The 21136-nt window shown below is 37.0% G+C and overlaps 1 protein-coding gene and 1 non-coding gene across 22 annotated transcripts in view; both read left to right on the top strand.

The window, feature by feature from the left end:
- Positions 1 to 21136, top strand: part of TBL1XR1 (TBL1X/Y related 1) — a 175219-nt gene that overhangs the window by 66115 nt on the left and 87968 nt on the right. The gene's annotated exons all lie outside the window — the stretch shown is intronic.
- On the top strand, positions 2518 to 2621 carry LOC112208733 (U6 spliceosomal RNA). Its single transcript, XR_002943310.1, has one exon. It is a non-coding gene; the product is annotated as a U6 spliceosomal RNA (small nuclear RNA).

Below are 21136 nucleotides of genomic sequence, written 5' to 3'. Positions count from 1 at the left end.
CTTTCGGAGGACGACGGGGGCAGATTGCTTGAGCTCAGGAGTTCTCAATCAGCCTGGGCAACATGGCAAAACCCCATCTCTACTAAAAATACAAAAATTAACCAGGCGTGGTGGGATGCATCTGTTGTCCTAGCTACTTGGGGGACTGAGGTGAGATGATCGCGTGAGCTTGGGAGATCCAGGCTGCAGGGAACTGTGTTTGTGTCATTGCACTCCAGCCTGGATGACAGAGAAAGACCCTGTCTCCAAAAAAGCAGAAAAGATGCTTGCTCTCTGTGTCATAAGTTATATGAGAACAAAAGTTGCTATTCAAAGTTCTCAATAAGCCATTTACCAAGAAATAAAACAGTTCACATCGGTTCTAATGTTTTAAATTACAGTGTACTAAAAGAATGATTTTTTTTTGTCTTTTTTTCCTGAGACGGAGTCTTGTTCTGTCACCCAGGCTGAAGTGCAGTGGTGTGATCTTGGCTTACTGCAGCCTCCACCTCCTGGGTTTAGGTGATTCTCCTGCCTCAGCCTCCCGAGTAGCCAGGACTATAGGTGTGCACCACCACGCCCAGCTAATTTTTGCATTTTAGTAGAGATGGGGGGGTTTCACCATGTTGGCCAGGCTGGTCTCGAACTCCTGACCTCAAGTGATCTGCTTGCTTCGGACTCCCAAAGTGCTGGGATTACAGGCGTGAGCCACTGCGCCCGGCCCGTTTTACAATGTTTTGATTATACGTTGATAACTGATAGTAAATGTTTTTAATATCTTGACCAAATTTTTAAAGTAATGGAACAATTCACACTGATTAAGATCACCTTGTTCAGTTTCAAATCTTGGTGATTTTTACAGTCCCACACTACCATCCAAAATGTGAACTGCCGGTATATGTTTAAACAAAAAACCTCCCAAACTCCTTAAAGTGACTCAGTAGTGTTTCAGACAGTGAATTCTTCGTTGTCTCTTCTAACTTTCAGGTCCTTTGAAGATTAAATAGAACTGCATGTTTGATATGCTTTTCTTGTACTTAGGACTTGAGTTTCTGCAGCTGTTATGGATCTCAGGTCTTCCCTAAATTGCCAGATGTTGATACTGGTAGTCTAATGAGCTGTGTGAAGAATAGTATACAAGATAGCAAGTAACAACAATGATTACAATCCAAAGTGTTTCTTGAGCACCTGCTATACCAGGTACTGTGTTTTTAGGTTTTGGAGATAAATAACATTAGGTCCCCTGTGTTCTTTTTTTCTTCACACTCTGTAAAGGGCAGACAGATGAAAAGATAGTAGAAGGAGTTATGTCGTAGAAGAATTTTTAATGATACTGAGAATTACAGATAATTTTAAACACTTTTAAGATGTTGCAGTTCTGTGCTGTTTTATATGATGTTGAGATACCATAAAAGAAATGACTCAAGGGACTTGGGAACTAGATATACAAGTTGAGCTTCTGTATGTAGGTCAGGTGGCAGTATGTTGAGATACATACCATAACACAAAGGGTTTTTTAATGTAATAATACATTATGGAAAGAATTATACTTGGGCAGCAGGTTCCACATTGATTATAATCTGTGGCAGATTACTCTTTAAAACAATCAAACTTTTGTATTGTTGAACGCATTTTATGAGAAGAGAACTGTAGGTTAGTTCACCAACTGAATGTTGTTTTTGCTGAAACTGGGTTTTGCTAAAACTGCCATTCTAATGCTCTTACTCCTTAAGCCTAAACTTATATGGTTAAATATTACAACCATACATTATGTACAGTCACTTGAAAAGGATTTGATTTGGACATTTCTCTGTAAAAGCTTGACTTGTGCCCTTTTTTTTTTTTTTTTTTGCTGAAAATGGATGAAATCAAGGATATATTTTAATTATTTACTAAAGACATATTTATTGAATATTTATGGAGAGCCAGTGCCAAGAATTCTGAGGGATATGAAAATGCTTGTTAGTAGGCTACCATGGAACTTAGTTTAGTAGGTGAGAAAGTCTTGAATGTGAATAGCTGAACAAGTAATACAAGTTGGCAGTATTTTATGGGTGTTACAAGTGATGACTTAGGTTCAAAGGAATAAGCAGTTATTTCTAGCTGGAGGAATCAGAAGGCTTCATGGATGTAGGACTTGAAAGGCATCTTATGGACATATTAGTAGAAGATGTACTAATTGGAGCAAACAACACTGGGAAAGTCCTGATGATTTAAAGCTTCTCTGATGTATCTTAATTTTATTACATAACCGATGTTTAACAAATGATTGGATTATTAATATTACCATTTTTTGGTCTTAAAAAGAATATTGTTGTGTTAGATGATTCAGCATAGTATTGTAGTTCTCAAAGCGTGATCCTTGGCAGCATCAACATCTCCTGCTAACTTGTTGGAAATGCAGATTCTTGGCTGAATCCCATATCTAGCCGTTGAGTCAGAAAGTGGTGTGGGATTCAGCACCCTGTGCTTTAACAGGTCTTATTTTGACAGAGCCACTTCTACTTAATGACTACCTTTTTAAAAATGCGGTAACTGATGCTCACTTTGGCAGCACATATGTTAAAATTGGAATGATACAAAGATTAGCATGTCCCCTGCACAAGGATGACACACAGTTTTACAAAGCGTTTCATATTTTTTATTATGCACTGCATGCCTGTATCAAAATGTCTTGTGTACTTCATAAATATGTACACCTACTGTGTACTCCAAAAAATTAAAAACAAAAGAAATGTGGTATCTGTATCAGCTGTATTGGGTAATAATGATTAATAGCCCATTCCATAATTTGATTAAAAGTCATTCCTTAGCTTACTATTTGAAGTATAAAATCTTTGTCAGTTTGGAGGGTAATTTTTTTACTTGGAAATTTGAAAACTTGGAAATTGAATAAATTAGTGAGCTATTTTAATTGTCTTAGTGAATCATAAAGAAAATTGCCAGCACTTCTCTGTGGCACGTCAAGTATACTGGCTGTTTTATTGCCTCCTAGAATTTAAAAATGAGTTATTGTAGTCATTGGTTATATATATATTCATATATGAAAACATGTCCTGATGTATATTTTTCATTCTTGTGAAATAAAAAAGACACTTGTCAGTTTTATACTAAATGTTTTTTAAAATCCTGTTAATTCATTATTTCTAATTAAATGCTAATAATTGAGGAAAGGCCAGACTATTTTCCAAAGGACTGCAGCATTTTGCATTTCCACCAGCAGTGAATGAGGGTTTCAGTTTCTCATCTTTCTCATATCCTTGTCAACCCTTATCACTGTTTTTTTGTTGATTGCCATCCTAATGGGTGTGAAGTAGTACCTCATTGTGATTTTGTTCTGCATTTCTCCTGATAGCTGGTGATGTTGAGCGTATTTTCATATGCTTATTGGCCGTTTGTATTTTACTCTTTGGGGTATCTGTTCAGATTTCAAAATTGGCTTGTCTTTTATTGAGTTGTAGTATTTCTTCATATATTCTGGATGCAAATGGTATGATTCATATCTGTGATATGATTTACAAAACTTTTGTCCTGTTCTGTGGGTTTTCACTTTCTTGATGGTGTCTTTTGAAATGAAAATGTTTTACATTTCTATGATCTCAGTTTATTGTTTTTTTCTTTTGTTTCTTGTACTCTTGGTGGCATATCTATAAAACCATTGCCTAATCCAAGGTCATAAAGATTGACCTGTATGTTTTCTTCTAAGTGTTTCAGAGTTTTAGCTCTTAGTTCTATAACCCAGTTTGTGATAATTTTTTATATGGTGTGAAGTAGGGTTCTAAATTCATTTCTTTTGCATTTAGCTGTTCAGTTGTCGTAATACCATTTGTCAGCCTCAGTTACAGTGACAGATTTTTATGAATTTTTATCTAGACTTTCTAGATCTTACTAGCAGTTGAGATTTTGAGTTTTACTGTTCTCATTGCATTGTCAATTAAGAGAATAAATTTATTAAGTATTGAAGAAAAAGATGCCGTGAGTTAAGCACTGTGTTCCCTTTTAGGAGTCTTTAAGGAGAAACTGGAATAGGTTTTTGAAATTGATAGGTCCCACATTTTTTAAATGAGAATGAGAGAATGGGAGAAAGGCCTTCCAGTAGCTAAAGATTTTCGTTTAAAGCTGAGGAGTTTGTTTATTTAGCCCTATAGCACGTAAGAAATAGTTATAGTTAGACATATTTGAATCATAGAGAAGAATGATTTTTCAAATAATTACTAATAGAACTGTCTAATAACTTGGGAAAGTAGTGCCAATTATTGGAGGAGCTCAAGTGAGGTTGAATGATGGGTCATTAAAAGTACAGAAATGATTTCTGCATTGAAAACAAAGGTTGTTGGCAGAGTTCTGGAATTTCTAGTTAGTCATGTGACTATGCTAGGATTTCCATTTTCTTTCACATTTGTGAAGGTTTTCTGCTTGGGATCCATCCTTCCCCAGACTTCTGTCAAGTTATTGGAAGGAAAGTGAGGGAAAACAGGAGGTTATTGTCTTGCAGGATTAAATGATAGAAATACTCCAGTTTTTGATTAGCTAATGTTATTATGCCTTACCCTGAAAATTGGTCTCATCGCTTGATCTAGTTCTTTTTGGCTTCTTTAGTTCTTTGTTCTTTAAGTAACACAGTGAAGAGTGAGAATGAGAGACACTAGCAACAGTGACTGTTGAGATGAGAACTAAACATTAAAGTATCCTCTAACATCAAATTTATGCATTGTTGTGGTTTGTAGATTGTGAATTGAAGAAAGCTGCATGAATTGTAGGAAAATGTAAATTGTGATAGTGTAAATGGAATTTCTTTGTCATCCTTTCATGAAAATAAAATTTACTGATTCAGGGAATTATGTTCTTATTTTGTAAATGATCCACTTGAAGAGTAGATTGTTCAAAATGTACTCAGGAGAAAACGTACTAGTGCGTATTTGTACTTTTTGATGGGTATGTTTGAATCATATGTTTTAAGGTTTGGAAAAATCTGATTATATAATCTGATTGAGGCAAATGAATGAATTCAGTCACCTGGTTTTCAGTCAGAATATTTTGAGAATCTTTTAGCTATAATGCTCTGAAACTTCAAAGTAAAATATTAATCAAAGCAGAATTGGAAGCATGAGAAAATTAGGTATCTTTTTTCTTTGAAGTGAGATTTTTGGAATAATCTTTTAAATAGGAAAACCTTTTTGAGCTTAGCCTCTTCCATGTTTAAAATATTTATCTTGTTTGCCCAATTGTAGGGGTTTTCTCTGTTAAAGATTTGAGCATAGTCTGAATCTCCTTGGTTGGAAATAATTGGCTCCAAATGAAAGCTTCTTATCAGTGATGTTGGTGTAGGTATGCTCAATGAGTGATGTAAATCAATTAATGTGAAGATGTTATATAACTTTTTAAGGCTTGAATTTTAAACTTTTGTTAATGTATGTACTTTATGATTAGGAAGGTAAATACTGTTTTTAGTATGATATGAGTTCTCTCTTGAAGTTACTGTACATTTTTAAAAAAACTATTACAATATACTAATCAAGATTTTCTTTTTGTCTGTTTTTGAATGGACCACTTAAAGATTGCTGCTGTTCACAGGTTTCTCTGCAGATTTCTTATAGGAGTTAGCAAAAGACTTCTATTTCCCCTCCTCTCAATTAAAAGATACAAGACACATGTGTGCGACACAAGACAAAATGTGGGGAGAATATTGCTCATGATGTTTGGTTTTCTGTGGCTGACTTTTTTCATAATGTTTAACAGTTCTATTACTTGAATTTAGAGAGGGATTCATTGTGCTAAAAAGTACCTCCACATTCAACTGTAATAAGCCACATTATTAAAACACTGTTGGAGTTGGAAGATAAAGATACTGTTGATGCTCATTGTTTGGTATTTGTGGATGAGCCTGAAACGACTAATATTTAATCACGAGTCTTTTCTGCACTTATGTGATCTTCTGTGCTTTGATTTGCAGCTATCTCCACTGTTTATTAAAGAACCTGTTGCTCTTTGCAAACTGCCTTATTTAGCCCTATCTGCTAGAAGCCATTGATCCAAGAACTCTGCTTTTCCTCACACTCGACTTTAATAGCATTATGAAAGCTAGCCCAGTAAAACTGAATTTCCAACAATGTGGCTTCAGTTGTTGGTGGACTTGCAGTATTTTAGGTCAGATATCTTTCTTCAAGTGCACAAGAGGTATAGAGTAAAATTTGACATCTGTGTTAGAGGCAGATCTCATGATAATGTTAAGGGATTTCGGTCATTACTTTGCAATTTTCAGGGTACATGCTGAACTTCTTGATGCTCTTCTCTTAGTTCTATTACATCACCTCTTCTATGACCCCAATCCGGCGTGACATTCTTAACTGAATTCCTAGATGCTTTGACACAGGCTTACAGTGTTTTTTTTTTTAATCTGTCTTATATAAGTTATGTATTACAGGAGAAGGGAATATTTTAATTGTTAGGTACTCTATAGTACCTAACAGAATGTATTCCATTTAGTAAACACAGTCTTAAGTAATAAGTAAATTTGACAGTAATGCTCAGAAGCAGCATTTTGGTGAATTAATCAACATTGTAGAAATTATTGATTAATGTACTTTTAATTAATAGAATAAAACGTTGCTTATTAATACTTTAGATTTCAACACTTCATGGTTTCACCTTCACATCAGTTAATTGGAATGCTGGGATCATCCTAAATGTATTTATTTGTAGGATTGGGATGAGGGTTGTTCTTGCATTGTGATTCTTTCAATCCCATTCTCTCTAGGACTTCTAGTAATTCTAGGTTTCCAGTAATTAATGGCTCTTTTTATTAGTTGGAAGTTTCATGGATTTTTTTTTTTTTAATCTTTAGCTAAGAACATTCTAAACCACTTGGAGTATCTAAACGCGTCAGACATGAAGGTAGCCTTAATGGAAACAGGCTTGCCTTCTGTAAACCTCACAAGGAACAGCCTCGCCTTCTGTAAACCTCACAAGGAACAGCCTCGATGGGATTGTGAGTTTCATTTCCCATGTGCCAAAAAGAGGCGGAGCTCAGAGCCAATGATGAAAGATGTTACTTAATCCTTTTAGACTACAAAATTTATGTTAATTACCAGATAAGACCTTTTCCCTCAGGGAGTTTAGTATTTAAAGAGAACGTTAATGCATGTAATTTATAATCTGCATGAATTTAGTCTGGCTAAAAAAATTGCACATTGTTTGGAAGGGAGGCTAATGTTTGAAAGAAAGATGCGTGTGAAGTCAAATTGGGACTTATTTCTAGAGGAGATAGGCTATGGATAGGCTATGGAAGGGAAGAAAAAGATGGACATCCAGCAAGATTTCTCAATGGACTTTATTTTTAAACTTTTATTATGACAAATTTGAAAATAATAAAATAATAATGAATTACCTTATCCTGTTGGTTAGCTTCAACAGTTATCTGCATATGTTGAATTTAGTTGTCACATTTCTTGAGACTTTAATCTGGCATAGTTCCTCAGCCATTCTTTGTCTTTTATGACATCGATAGTTTTAAAGAACATTCCTCAGCTTATGTTTGTTTCCTGAGGACAAGATTTGGATTATGTTTAACTGTGATTTTATAGGAATGAAAATGTTAGAATTCTATGACAAGCCGTAGGTTATAATGGAACTAATTCTGGACCAAGAATCAGGAGTCCTGAGTCCTGGCTCTTAGAAAGGAATTGTAGTATGCAGTATTTAAAGAATGTAGACTTTGGATTAGTGACACAGCTTTAAATCTCAGCTCTTTTGAGTAGCTGTATAATAATTGTATAAATTTAAGCAAATTGGTTAACATTTTAGGGCCATGTATAAAATATGACCAATAAATTCCTGTCTTTTCAAGTTGTTAGGAGTAAATGAGACAACATGAAGTACAAAGATGCTACACTATGTGATAGTGATTAAAATACTGTAAATTTGAGCTGGTCTGAAGGTAGTGAGTTAACTCAATTGATTATGTAGTCAGTAACAGATCGAACTTGTTCTATTCTGTTCCCCCCCTTTTCACTATTGCACTCGACTAGTCTAAAAATAAAAAAAGTAAATTTGGGAAAGAGGAAAATCAGTGAGTTAAAGCTGCGAAAAGAAAGTTTGAGTGGAAAAGATTGCACGTGACCTTTGATTTTAAGGATGGATTGACTTTGGATAAAATATCTAGGTGTGGAGTATCCACTGGAAAATCTTAAGTGTAAGGGAATGTAGTCAGATTAGTGTGGGAAATAATGTTAGAGTGAGGAAGTTAGAAGACTCTCGGGAATTAGAGTTTGAAGGTCTGGGTTGTAGTCCAGCCTTTGCCATTAGCTGGTTGTATGATTTGGGGTAAGTTATTTAACCTGTCTAGACCTTGTTCTCTAACACTATAAAATGACTGGTATGTTATCAGCATTCTTTAGAAACATCCTGGTAAGACAGAGTAGTAAGAGAAAGCTTTCATCAGGAAGGAGGTCATCTGCATCTTGAAAGGTAGACAGCCTCTAGATAGGAGAAGAGGAAAAGGGAAAGCCATTAGAACAAGAATGCCGAATTAAAGAAGGCATAACTGGAGGTAAAGACCTATACTATCACAGGGAGGAGTGCATGCTGGAAAGTAATGAGAAGTTAAGGTTATCAATTCTGTGCTCCAGATAGGCTCTATATAGTTATGTTTGCTGTTTAGAGATGATGCAGTTGGAAAATGGCCCTCTTATTTAAATAAAGGTTGGTGAGACACCTGCTGGAGTATAACTAGATTCACCTTACACAGTATTTTTAGATGAGCGAGTCCCCAAGGGCTTTCTGTTAGCAAAAAGGAGGATATCCCAACTCTTTCTCCCTGAAATTTGAAGTAACTAATACCAAGGGCAGTGGTTGCATTACAATAAAATGACCATGTAGAAAATGGGTGAGGTTGGTATAGAGCACTAATTCAATACACAGGGCCAAGGATTCTTTGGAATGTTTCTTCGTGTCGTGTGGTTGATTCTGGAGCTTCTAGCCACGCAAGTATACCAGTTGATCATGGAGGAACATTAAATGGTCACAGAAGTATGATCTAAAATAATCTGCAAAATTGGTAATTGGTGTTGTTGCCTAGACTGGGATCTGGACCAGCAGTGTATCACAATTTAGTGAATGGTCACTGTTTATTCAGCAAATTTCAGCAATTTCTGTTGTGGGACAGTTAAGAAACAAAGACAGTATATGAATAACCATTCTATGTAGGTTTCTCTGCCTCAGGATTCAAAACACCCCTTCCCCTAACCATTCATGTCTATTTACTTATCTAAACAAAATCAAAAGAAGCCCTAATTATATAGGAATCCAGCCATCGATTGGAAAAATAAAAGAGATGGGACCATATTTTATGACAAGTTGTGGAAAAGGTTCCAGGATCAAATTGGGTAGGGTGTAAATATTCTTCACTCGTGGAACTGCTGTGGTTTCTTTTCTTTTAAAACCTGATTATCAGCCAGGTGCGGTGGCTCACGCCTGTAATCCCAGCACTTTGGGAGGCTGAGGTGGGTGGATCACCTGAGGTCAGGAGTTGGAGACCAGCCCGGCCAACATGGTGAAACCCCATCTTTACTAAAAATACAAATAGTAGCTGGGTGTGGTGGCAGGTGCCTGTAATCCCAGCTACCCGTGATGCTGAGGCAGAAGTGCTTGAACGTAGGAGGCGGAGGTTACAGTGAACCGAGATCATGCCACTGCACTCCAGCCTGGGGTACAAGAGTGAAACTCCGTCTCAAAAACAAAAAACAAAAAAACCCTGATTATCCAGGTTTTTCTTTGTTTTTATGAGCTTATACTTCCTATAGGTCCCATTTTTCTTGAGTTATTATGTGGAGTTGCTGTCTGGTTTGCAGGCAATATGCCTGAATGGTTGCAATGCTAAATCGTAAGTATCTCTTGATTTTATAAAAGTTCAGTTTGAGAAATTGAAAAAATACGACACTTGCCATATATTATAATGTATTCATTTTGTCTCTACTCCCCCATTAAAATACAAACTTCAGGGTGGTTTCTTGACTGTTGTTCTTAGCATCTGAAATGAAGCATGGCAAATAGTACACATTCAGTAACTAGTTATTAAATGAATGAAGAACTATGATATTTGACAGCATTACATGCAACTAAGCCTCATAAAGAAGGGAATTCACAAATGGATTCTCTTTAAAGTCTTCCTAATGTCTTTCTTTTTATTTCCTTTCTTCTTCCTTCCGTTGTGGGCTTTGTTTTGATCAGTGAAAGGGTGAGTATAAGAAGCTGCATTTTAAGTTTTCAGGAATCTAGTCATGCCTTTGGATAAAAATACCGTGGTCACACTTTTAGCTTTGATGAGAAAAGGGCCTCATTAGGTCATTTTGAGTCATTAGGCTCAATGTTAAAGCTGCTCAGCGATGAGGGCATGAAAGACGTATAGTTGTTTGTTCACAGTGTTTGTCCTTAAATAGGCTCTTAAATGAGTGAATGAATGAATGTTCAAGAACACTTTAGAGACTTTGAAAAGATTGAGTGATTTTGAAATAAACAGACTCTGGGATCTGGAACTTCTATATTCGCATGGAATAGAACTAGTTTCTTAGAATGTGGGTAGTCATTGCTTGAGCTTTCTACTAATATGTCCTGAGTTTCTGGCTGAGAAGAGTGGATAAAATGGTAAGTGAGGTAAAGAAAGAAAGTCACAATTCATATACTACCTATAAAAGATTTATAAATGGCCATTGGCCCTAGATTCCTGGTTTCTGATTTCTTACTACCTATGATAGACTCCTGGTTTCTGATTTCTTACTACCTTGGATAGTATAAAAATAGCAAATTGAGGGGGTCAGAATGTTCAGTGATTATTGGTTGACATTCACCTTTTTTCCTTCCCATTGAACCCATTCTGCTCTTTAATACTGCTTCTTTGCCCTTGGAAAGAAACAGCCAGTTTTACTTTATATTTCTCCCAATCAGTGGCATAGAAGTAGAGTTTATTAAAGCTCTAAGTAAGATTTGTTGAATTCTTTCAAATTAGAAGATTAGTCACTGTACTAGTGGAATTTGAAGTCAAGACTGAATCAAAGTGTTAACATTTTCATTACTGCACTAGAAAAGATGCATATTAATAGAATTTATAGAGCACATTAGATTTCCCTGTGTAGCAAACAATCTGGGAGACCCGAGAGCTTATACTGCCTGTAAGGAACTACGCTGAATGGGAAACTGGTATTTTCTATGACTGTTTTAACTTTATTTTGATGTCATATCTAAAAGGGAAATTTTAGACTATGCAGATAATTCAGCAATCTGCATGACTTTCAATACCAAAATAAAGGTACTATTTTAAAATACTGTGTAATTATGGAGCAGGCTTAATGGAAGCCTTATTAAATTTACCCATTATTTGCTGTTGCTGAAAATATCTTTCCCAGGAATTCAGTGTTGCTATTCTAGGCAATAGTTTCATTGCTTCGCAGCTACTATTTGGAAGACAGGGAACAGGAATAATAATACTAGACTGATGTTTGTTTAAATAGTGGAGATTTGATTAATCCAGTACCCACTATAGATTATTGGTTGTGATGTTAGTTAAAAATGGGCATCATTTCTTCAAAGCCATAATCTTGACCCACTCCTGCAAATTCTTTTTTCTCCCTTCTCTTTTATATTCAGTATTTATTCTAGAATCGTTACCCCATTTTCAGAATGCCAGTAGCAGTGTGTTTAGAAACCAGGTCATGTTGTTTTTATAAGATAAACTGCATAATGTTCATAAGCACACAAAATAAAGCATTCTGGACTTTCAGACTGGGTGGTTTGACAGTTTATTTCAGCAAATCTTGTACTTCTGGTAAAGGACAGTTCAGTGTTTCCCATCACATAGAAAATCTAGGAAAAATAGCAACAGCTACCATTTATTAAGTGCTTTTTATTTCCCAGGTACTATTACGTGCTTGATAATGCATTATCTCATTTAGTTAACATAACTTTCCTCTGAGAGAAGATACCATTACAGTCTTGTTTTACTGATGAGAAAACTGAGGTTTAGAGAGGTTAAATAACCAGCTTGTTGTTTGATTCTCAGTGGAAGGTAGAGTAACAGTATTATTGTAGTTCTTATTCTATCCCATATGTTCTCCAGTCATTGTTCTGGGCATTCAAGTTACAAAGCTGGATAAGGCATCTTTCAAGATACATACCTTCTAGTGAAGGGAGACAGGCATGTAAAATGGATATCCACAATGGTTAGTAGGATGTGAGTGATCTAAAATTTAGCCAGAGGATACAGCATTTCCAAAGTCTGCTAATGTAAGAGGAGTTTGGGAAACTAAAAACATACACATGTCAAGTTGCATCCTAGAAATAGAAGGTCATGGTGCTTAGTGCTTAGTTACAGGAAATGAGGGAGGAGAAGGAGCCATATCTCTAGTTTGGGTGACAAGTTGGGTGAAAATGGCGCCATCCACCAAGGTAGGAAATACGAGAAGAGGAACAAGTTTGGGGTGGGAGAGGAATTAAATTTATACATAGAAAATTTGAAATGCATTGTGTGACATGGGTTGGGGGGAGAATGATGATGTCTAGTTGGTTTCAAGTAAGTAGAATACCATTTTAAACAAATTGTGAGACAGGAAGGTACTGTTTTTCAAAATTCCATTGCCCTTAGTGTGATGAATTCCATCAGGTTTATTGCCTGGGTTGAAAAAATGGCTACTGCTGCAGGAGGCATCATATTTAAGCAGGAAGAAGTGCTGCATCTGTTCTTTATTTTCATTAAAGCAAAAGCTTCCCCTGGCCTCCTCATCCCTTCCCTAGCGGACTTCTGAGGTCTTACCAGCCAGAACTGATCAATATGGCTGCCTCTGGCTGCAAGAAAGGTTAGGAAAGCAAGTATTTATCTGGGCCTGTTGCTGCTTTGAAGAAAATCAGAATTATGTTAGCAAGGAGGCTGAAGGCATCTGAAGAGTTGTTAAATGAATAGTTAATTAAGCAGTGCCTCAACAAAGAAACCCATTACTACCTCTTGCTTCAAAACTAAAAAAATCAAAAGCTTAAATTTTAGATATCCAATGATGTTCAATTATAAATTTTGGGATGCATTAAAAACAATTTGGGCTGTAGACCTCAAAGTTGCAGGGAAAGAATGGAATGAGGCGTACGGATAGTGTGATTGAAGGGGGGTCAGTAGGCAGCATAGAGAGATTTGGGGAAGAATTGACCAAATTTTGCAGTTGTGGTGGACAAAGGAGGCAGAGCAAAGGGGTGTGACTCTCAGGCTTTTGGGTTGGGTAGTGAATAGCAGTAAGCAGCACTATATGACTACGATGATGACTAGTGTTTTTGTGCCTTCCAAGACTTTTTGGTAAACTTCCAAAAGGAGAAAAATGATGTATTTTAAAATTTCAGTCTCTCTTATAAATACTGATTATGTTATTAAGTAAATTTGACCTGACTCCATCAGGTGAAGTTCCTGATTTTTAAAAGTATCATCAGTTTTTTTAACAGTTATATCCATATAGTATTGCAGGAAGTAGTTAGTTGTATGAAATACTATAGGTCAAAAATAATTGGAAGCTGGGTCAGGTAGATGGTTAAAAAGTGTACTTATTGGTTGATGGCATTACACTGTACTCTGGTGGGGGCCCAAGATCCTTACTGTATGGAGTCCATCCTGCCCGTGGCACTGTGGCAGTAAGACAATATGGATATAGACCGCCTCACTCCTCCATACAGTGATACTTTAATTAAAAATCATCATTATTATTATTATTATTTTTTCCCCCAAAGTGACAAGGTCTTACTCTGTTGCCCAAGCTGGAGTGTAGAGCTGTCATCATGGCTCACTGCAACCTCAAACTCCTGGGCTCAAGGGGTCCTCCTGCCTCAGCCTCCCAAGTAGCTGGGACTACAAGTGCATGCCACCCTGCCCAGCTAATTAAAAAAAAATTTTTTTATAGAGATGGGGTCTTGCTGTGTTGCCCAGACTTGTCTTGAACTCCTGGGCTTAAGCGATCTTCCCATCTCAGCGTCCCAAACCACTGGGATTAGAGGTGTGAGCTACCGTATCTGGCCAAAGTTTTTTTTTCTTTTTAATTTTAAAAAAGTGACATACAACATTATGTTTTTGTCATGTGCAACACAAATCTTTTGAAATACATATATTGGCTGGGTGTGGTGGCTCATGCCGTAATCCCAGCACTTTAGGAGGCCAAGGCAGGAGGATCTCTTGAGCCCAGGAGTTCAAGACTAGCCTGGACAACCGTGTGAGGGCCCGTCTCTACAAAAAGTCAAAAATTAGCTGGTCTTGCTGGGCAGCTACTTGGGAGGCTGAGTCAAGAGGATCTTTTGAACTTGGGGTTGGGGAGGTGGAGGTCAAGGCTGCAGTGAGCTATGATAACGCTGCTGTACTCTAGCCTGGGCAACAAAGCAAGACCCTATCATATATATATCATATATCATATATATGTATCCATATATATGATGTGTGTATATATATATATGATTATATATATGAGATGTATATATATGATGTGTATGTATATATATGATGTATGTATATATATAGAGAGAGGAATGGTTGAATCTAGTGAATTAATAAATGCATTACCCCATAGTTACCATTTTGTGGTAAGAGCACATAACATCTACTCTACATTTTTCAAGAATATGCCATTTTTAACTTTAGTCAAATTGCTGTATAATTGATCTCTTGAAGTTTATTCTTTTTGTCTAACTGTAATTATGTATCCTTTGACCAACATTTATCCAGCTTTTCCCCCCTTACTACCCCTGCCTCTACTACTTTTTCTACTCTTTACTTTTATATGATCAACTTTTTTATATTGTAGTGAGTAAGATCATGTGATAGTTGTCTTTCTGTGCCTGGCTTGTTCACTTAACCTGATGTCATCCATGTTGTCATATATGGCAGAATTTTATCCTTTTTAATGGCGGAATAGTATTCTATTTGTGTATATATACTACATTTTCTTTATTCTTTTTTTTTTTTTTTTTTTTTGAGACAGGGTCTTACTCTTGTCACCCAGACTGGAGTACAGTGCCGTGATCTTGGGTCACTGCAGCCTCCGCCTACTGGGCTCAAGTGATCCTCCCACCATAGCCTCCTGAGTAGCTGGGACTACAGGCAGATGCCACCACGCCTGGCTGATTTTTCTAGAGATGGGGTTTCACCGAGTTGCCCAGTCTGGACTCAAACTCCTGGACTCAAGCCGTCCACCTGCCTTGGCCTCTCAAAGTGCTGGGATGCTGACATGAGCCACTGTGCCAGGCCCTGGTTCATCTGTTGCTGGACACTTAGATTGATTCCATATCTTGGCTATTGGGAATAGTGCTGTGATAAACACGGAAGTGCAGACATCTCTTCAACATAGTAGTGATTTCACTTTCTTTGGATATTTACCCAGTAGTGCGATTGCTGGATCATATGGTGGTTATTTCTGTTTTTAATTTTTTTTTAGAAACCTTCATATTATTGTCAGTAATGGCCGTACTGGTTAAATTCCCACCAACAGTGCGTTAAGGATTCTCTTTTCTCCATATTCTCAGCAGCACTTGTTGTCTTTTGTCTTTTTCATAATGTTAATACTGACTGGGGTGAGATAATATTTCATTGTGGTTTTGATTTTCCTGATGATTAGTGATGTCGAACATTCTTTCATAAACCCGTTGATATTTGCATGTCTTTTGAGAAATGTCTATTCAGGTCTTTTGCCATTTATTTATTTTTATTTAATTTTTAAATTGTTTATAGAGATGGGGTCTCCATATGTTGCCCAGGCTAGTCACAAACTCCTGGCCTAAAGCGATTCTCCAGCCTTCACCTTCTAAAATGTTAAGATTACAGGCATGAGCCACTGTGCCTGGCCATTTTGCCCATTTTAAATATTAGGTTATTTGATTTTTTGTTATTGCGTTGTCTTAAGTTCTTTTAGATATTATTTGTCAGATACATAATTTGCAAATATTTTCTCCTGTAGGTTATTGTTTTTCTCTGTTTATTGCTTTCTTTGCTGTGCAGAAGGTTTTGGTTTTATGTAATCCCATTTGTCTATTTTTGCTTTCATTGCTTGTGCTTTTTGAGGTCCTATCCAAAGAAAATCCTTGCCCAGATTGCTGTCAGGAAGTGTTCCTCCTGAGTTTTCTTTTAGTAATTTTCTAGTTTTGAGTCTTATGCTTAAGTCTTTAATCCATTTTTTTTGTTTAATTTTTGTATATGGTGAAAGATAAGGGTCTACTTTCATTTTTCTACATGTGAATATTCATTTGGTTTCCCCAAAACCATTTATTGAAGACACTGTTCTTTCCCCACTGTGTGTTCTTGGCACCTTTGTCAAAAATCAGTTGGCTGTAAATGTGTAGATTTACTTTTGGGTTCTCTCTGTTCTATTCCGTGTGTGTGTGTGTGTGTGTGTGTGTGTGTGTTTTGAGACAGTCTTGCTTCATCGGAGTGCAGTGGCACGATCTCTGCTCACAGCAACCTCTGCCTCCCTCCGCCTCCCAGATTCAAGCGATTCTCCTGCCTCAGCCTCCCGAGTAGCTGCGACTCCAGGCGCATGGTACCATGCCCGACTTATTTTTGTTTTTTTAGTAGAGACGGGGTTTCACCATGTTGGCCAGGCTGGTTTCGAACTCCTGACTTCGTGATCCGCCCGCCTCAGCCTCCCAGAGTGTTGGGATTACAGGTGTGAGCCACCGCACCCAGCAGGTCTTTGAGGGCTTTCACAAAAAGTGTTCTCATACTTTTCTTTTTCTTGAAAAGTAGAAATTTGGCCGGGCACCTAATTGCTTGTTTTTAAAACGGACAATATTATGTACTGTACAAAATAGTCAGATTTAAATGATACTGAGTGTGCCAGCAATGTAGAGTTTAATACTCATTTTATCACCTCTGATAAGAACGTTTAACCATTTTCGATCTCAATCTGTATGCATAAAACAAAGGGGATTGAATGAGACAGCTTTTCTTTAACTGTCCTATGATCAAAACAAGTTTTCCATGCTATTTAAATGATACTTTAGGCCGGGGGCCGTGGCTCATGCCTGTAATCCCAGCACTTTTGGAGGCTGAGGTGGGTGGATCACCTGGGGTGAGGAGTTCTAGACCAGCCTGGCCAACGTGTCAAAACCCCACCTCTACTAAAAATACAAAAATTAGCTGAGCGTAGTGGCAGACGCCTGTAATCCCAGCTACTCGGGAAGCTGAGGTGGGAGAATTGCTTGAACCTGGGAGACGCAGGTTTTAGTGAGCCGAGGTGGTGCCACTGTACTTCAGCCTCGGCAACAGAGTCAGACCCCCTCACCAAAAAAAAAAAAAAGATATATATATATATATATATATATATATATATATATATACACACTTTAATTTGATTTTATATCTTTGTTGTCTTATTTCTTAGAAGGCAGGAGATATTTTCTTCTTTCGTTTCAGGGCCTAGTTCTTATTTTTTAAAAGGCTTCAAAGGATCTTAGCAGTCAATCCAATAAACCCAGTCATTGCTTGGTGGTGGTGAGTCTTAAGAGGCTTGAGTTGTAGGCCTAAGACCACTGGCACCCTACAGGCAGAGTTGGGATGAGGACCCAGGTGCCAATTGTAAAAGGTTCCCCAAACCCTTTCTCTTTCTGTGAATAAATGACCTTGGTTTAATGTTTAGCTCTGACTCATCTGAAATCTAAAGTGAAATGTCAATATTAACAGCCACCGTATAGGGTATGGCAAAGAGATTCCTGACACGTGAACTGCATCTGGTTCAGGAAGGTGTGATGCATTCTTAAAACAGCATATCCTTCGTGGATTGGGTGCCCTGGAAGATATGTCCAGGAGATGCTTATAAGATGATAGTGGGCCTGGCGCAGTGGCTGAAGCCTGTAATCCCAGCAGTTAGGGTGGCCTAGATGGGCAAATAACTTGAGGTCAGGAGTTCAAGACCAGCCTGGCCAGCATGGTGAAACCCAGGCTCAACCGATCCTCACAGCTATTTTTCTCTACTAAAAATACCCAAATTAGCCTGGCATGGTGGCGTGCACCTGTAGTCCCAGCTACTCGGGAGGCTGAGGCAGGTGAATCGCTTGAACCCAGGAGGCAGAGGTTGCAGTGAGCCGAGATAGCGCCACTGCACTCCAGTCTGGGCAACAGAGAAAGGCTCTGTCTTAAAAAAAAATAAAATAAAATAAAAATCAATCAATCATAGTGGTTTCTCAGTGGAACTCAGGTGTGTCTAACCCAGGGTAACTTTTGTATCGTTTGTGGATTCTTTGCCCTTTGCATACCTACCTGAATAATGATATGGTGATGGTGATGATAGTAGGGAGAGGTGCAAAGACAATAGCTCCTGGATTGCATGTCCTCCTGTTGTGTGCCTGGCGTGATACTGCCCTGCTAGCCTTTCCTGTCCTGTAGCTTTCTCGGTAAACACATGCCAGGTGTGGCCTACTTAGGTTTTGTGAATTTGTCTAGTTGAGTCTGAGTTGTTAGAGCAGTTCCTTTCAACTGTTGATTTGCTTGACGTGAGATCAAGGGGGTGAAAATCATACACAACACATTTTTATCCTCTTTGTGTGAAAGATATTTTCCTCTTCTGGACCCTATCTAGAAGAAGTATTCCTTAGACAATTTCCGGCTTCTTTTCTCTCATGAAGAGGAGGTAAGATTTTTGTTCTCACACTTATCTGCTTCCCAAAATATCCCCCCCGTTCTCATTAAGTTCTGACCACTCCTTCCTCTCATCTCATTTAATTCTTACTCATATCTAGAATTGTGTTTTAGGTACAATAGTAGGCATAAGTCACAGACATACTGTCATTTATTCCTGTGCATTTACAATAGAAGGTATTGAAAAAATTCAGCTTAGTGTCTTCATAGTTCTAGCTTTATGCATTTTCACAGGCATTTATCCTTTGCCTCCTCTTTGTCTTCTGCTGAAGAATAGTGAACACAGTAGGGAAAAAAAAAACCACAAAACCAAGACCAGGGGTTCTTAAGCAAAGAAGTTCTGGTTTGTGTTTTGTTATTTTTACCTAGTCAGGTATTTTAAATTCGTAATGGTGGGTATATAGCCCTAGATACATTGTAAGCATTTGCTGGATATTTACAAATTGTTGCCTAAACTGTAGAAGGGCTTAAGTCATTAGACATTCTATTTTAGTGACATTTTTCTGTTTTTCTGTATCATGTGTCTTGGAAAAACTTTGAAGTTCTTTGATGTTAATTTTGTAAGAATGTGTGTCTGAAAATATTTTGACTGAATAGACTCTGGGTAACAGTTAAGAATTTCTTTGATTTGGCACATCTTCTCTTTAGCATTTCGTAGCTTTTATCATGGCCTCCATATACAACATGTCAATTATAATGCCTGATAGGTCTCCTAGGAGTTGTAGCTTCACAATATATAGGAGGCATCAGGCACAAATCGATACTGCAGAGAAAAAATTAGAGTAACTAAAACATAAATGACGTATTTTGTGAATAAGGAAGTGTTCTAGGTATGCCTTCCAGTAGTAAGCGGACAACACCAAGATACAAGGCACGTCTTCATACATCATTGTCTGTACACAGAACATCGAGCATACAGGAAGCTTCCTGAGTATCTTGCTGTCTCTCAATTGAAATACAAACCAACTCTGGCTCTGACCATCCTACTTTAATATTGCAACCCAGGGGTTCCTCTTTCACTTCTCTTCCCCTCAACTTCTGAATCCCTTTACCCTGCTTGGACTTTTTCTTTTTTCATAGCATTTATGATTGTAACATTACTTATTAATCAAAATTCTGCTGGAATTTAAACCGTGAGAGGGCAGGGATCTGTGTTTTATTTACTGATGTATTTTAGTAAGTTTTGTCCCCAGTGTTGGTGAATTAATAGTAACTCGATGTAAAGGGCCAACTTTTAATGTTAACAATCTCTAGTAGAAAGGTTAATTACAGTTTGTTTTTTCTTCCTTCTTCCTTTCTTTCCCCAGCTCTTCTTTCTTCCCATAGTTCTGTTGTCTACTGCAGGACAAATCTTACAATCATCCCAAAATACAAAAACAAAACAACCTTCCGTTTAGTCTTGGAGGTAAACATAGGCTTTAAATTACATTTCTTCCTATTCTCTTAAAGGGGACTTGCTTGATACTTTGTATTTTCTTGAGTAACTAATGCATTTCTAATGGAGAGAGTTCATTTAGTGTGCAGGTTCTTTGTTTCTGATTGAATGTTTGGTTGCTTTCATATTCAGTTTATGTTCAATTAAAAAATTGAGAAAAGGTATGAAATTGACAATTTTAAATGTAATTTTGTTTATATATTTATTAACTTGTTTTTAAAAATTAATTACAAATATACAATTTACTTGTTTTTTCCCCATATTTATCTGTGAATTAGATTATGATTTAGGATTGTTAGAAAATGTGAAAAGAAAACATGTTTGACAATAACATTTTCATCTCTATTATAGAAGTGATTTTTGGTATCCAGATATCCTTATCCCATCAAAAAGCTAAAATGCAAGCTCATTTTCTGTTAATTTTTAAGATGGGCATAACATTTCTTCTCATCACTGCTTGGTGAACATTAGCTAGTATTGCCACAACTTATGGCCAGTGTTTTCTCTTTCTTCCTTCCTTCTATTTGCTCTGGCAAAGAGGACGCATTTCCAGGACCACTCTCAGCTAGCCCAGTGTCTTTATTGTCTGTTTCTTTGTTGCTTGCATTAATAAAAATACTTACCATTGGTACTTTTTAAACTCATGGAAATTCATAATTCAAACAATTTTTTTGCTTAGGGAGTTGATTCTTTTTGTTCTTTTAATACTATACTATTTTTAACCTTTTTGCTCCCTTTTAAACTATACATGCAGTTTTAATTAACTGATATTAGTATTACTTCTATGCGAAAATGCCTTTAGGCATTCAATAGGATTATAAATCCTAGTTTATTTTCTTTACAATAAGCCAAACACTATGTTCATACTTGTTATCAAGCTGTCTAATACACTATATAGATGAAGACACTGAGGGCTTGCTGACAGTTGTATGGGTATGATGTGAAAGAGCTGAGTTTTTAAACAGAACAGAAAGCCTTATTCTTTCCATTCTTACCCCCACTGTCTTTTAAGTTTCTAAAGATGGCAGAGGAATGTTGAAGTTTAATACTCATAATTTTCTTAATGAACTTCATTATTATAT

The sequence above is a fragment of the Pan troglodytes genome, chromosome 2, assembly GCF_028858775.2.
Source record: "Pan troglodytes isolate AG18354 chromosome 2, NHGRI_mPanTro3-v2.0_pri, whole genome shotgun sequence".
Classification (NCBI taxonomy): Eukaryota; Metazoa; Chordata; class Mammalia; order Primates; family Hominidae; genus Pan; species Pan troglodytes.
This window is presented reverse-complemented; position numbering and strand designations above follow the sequence as displayed.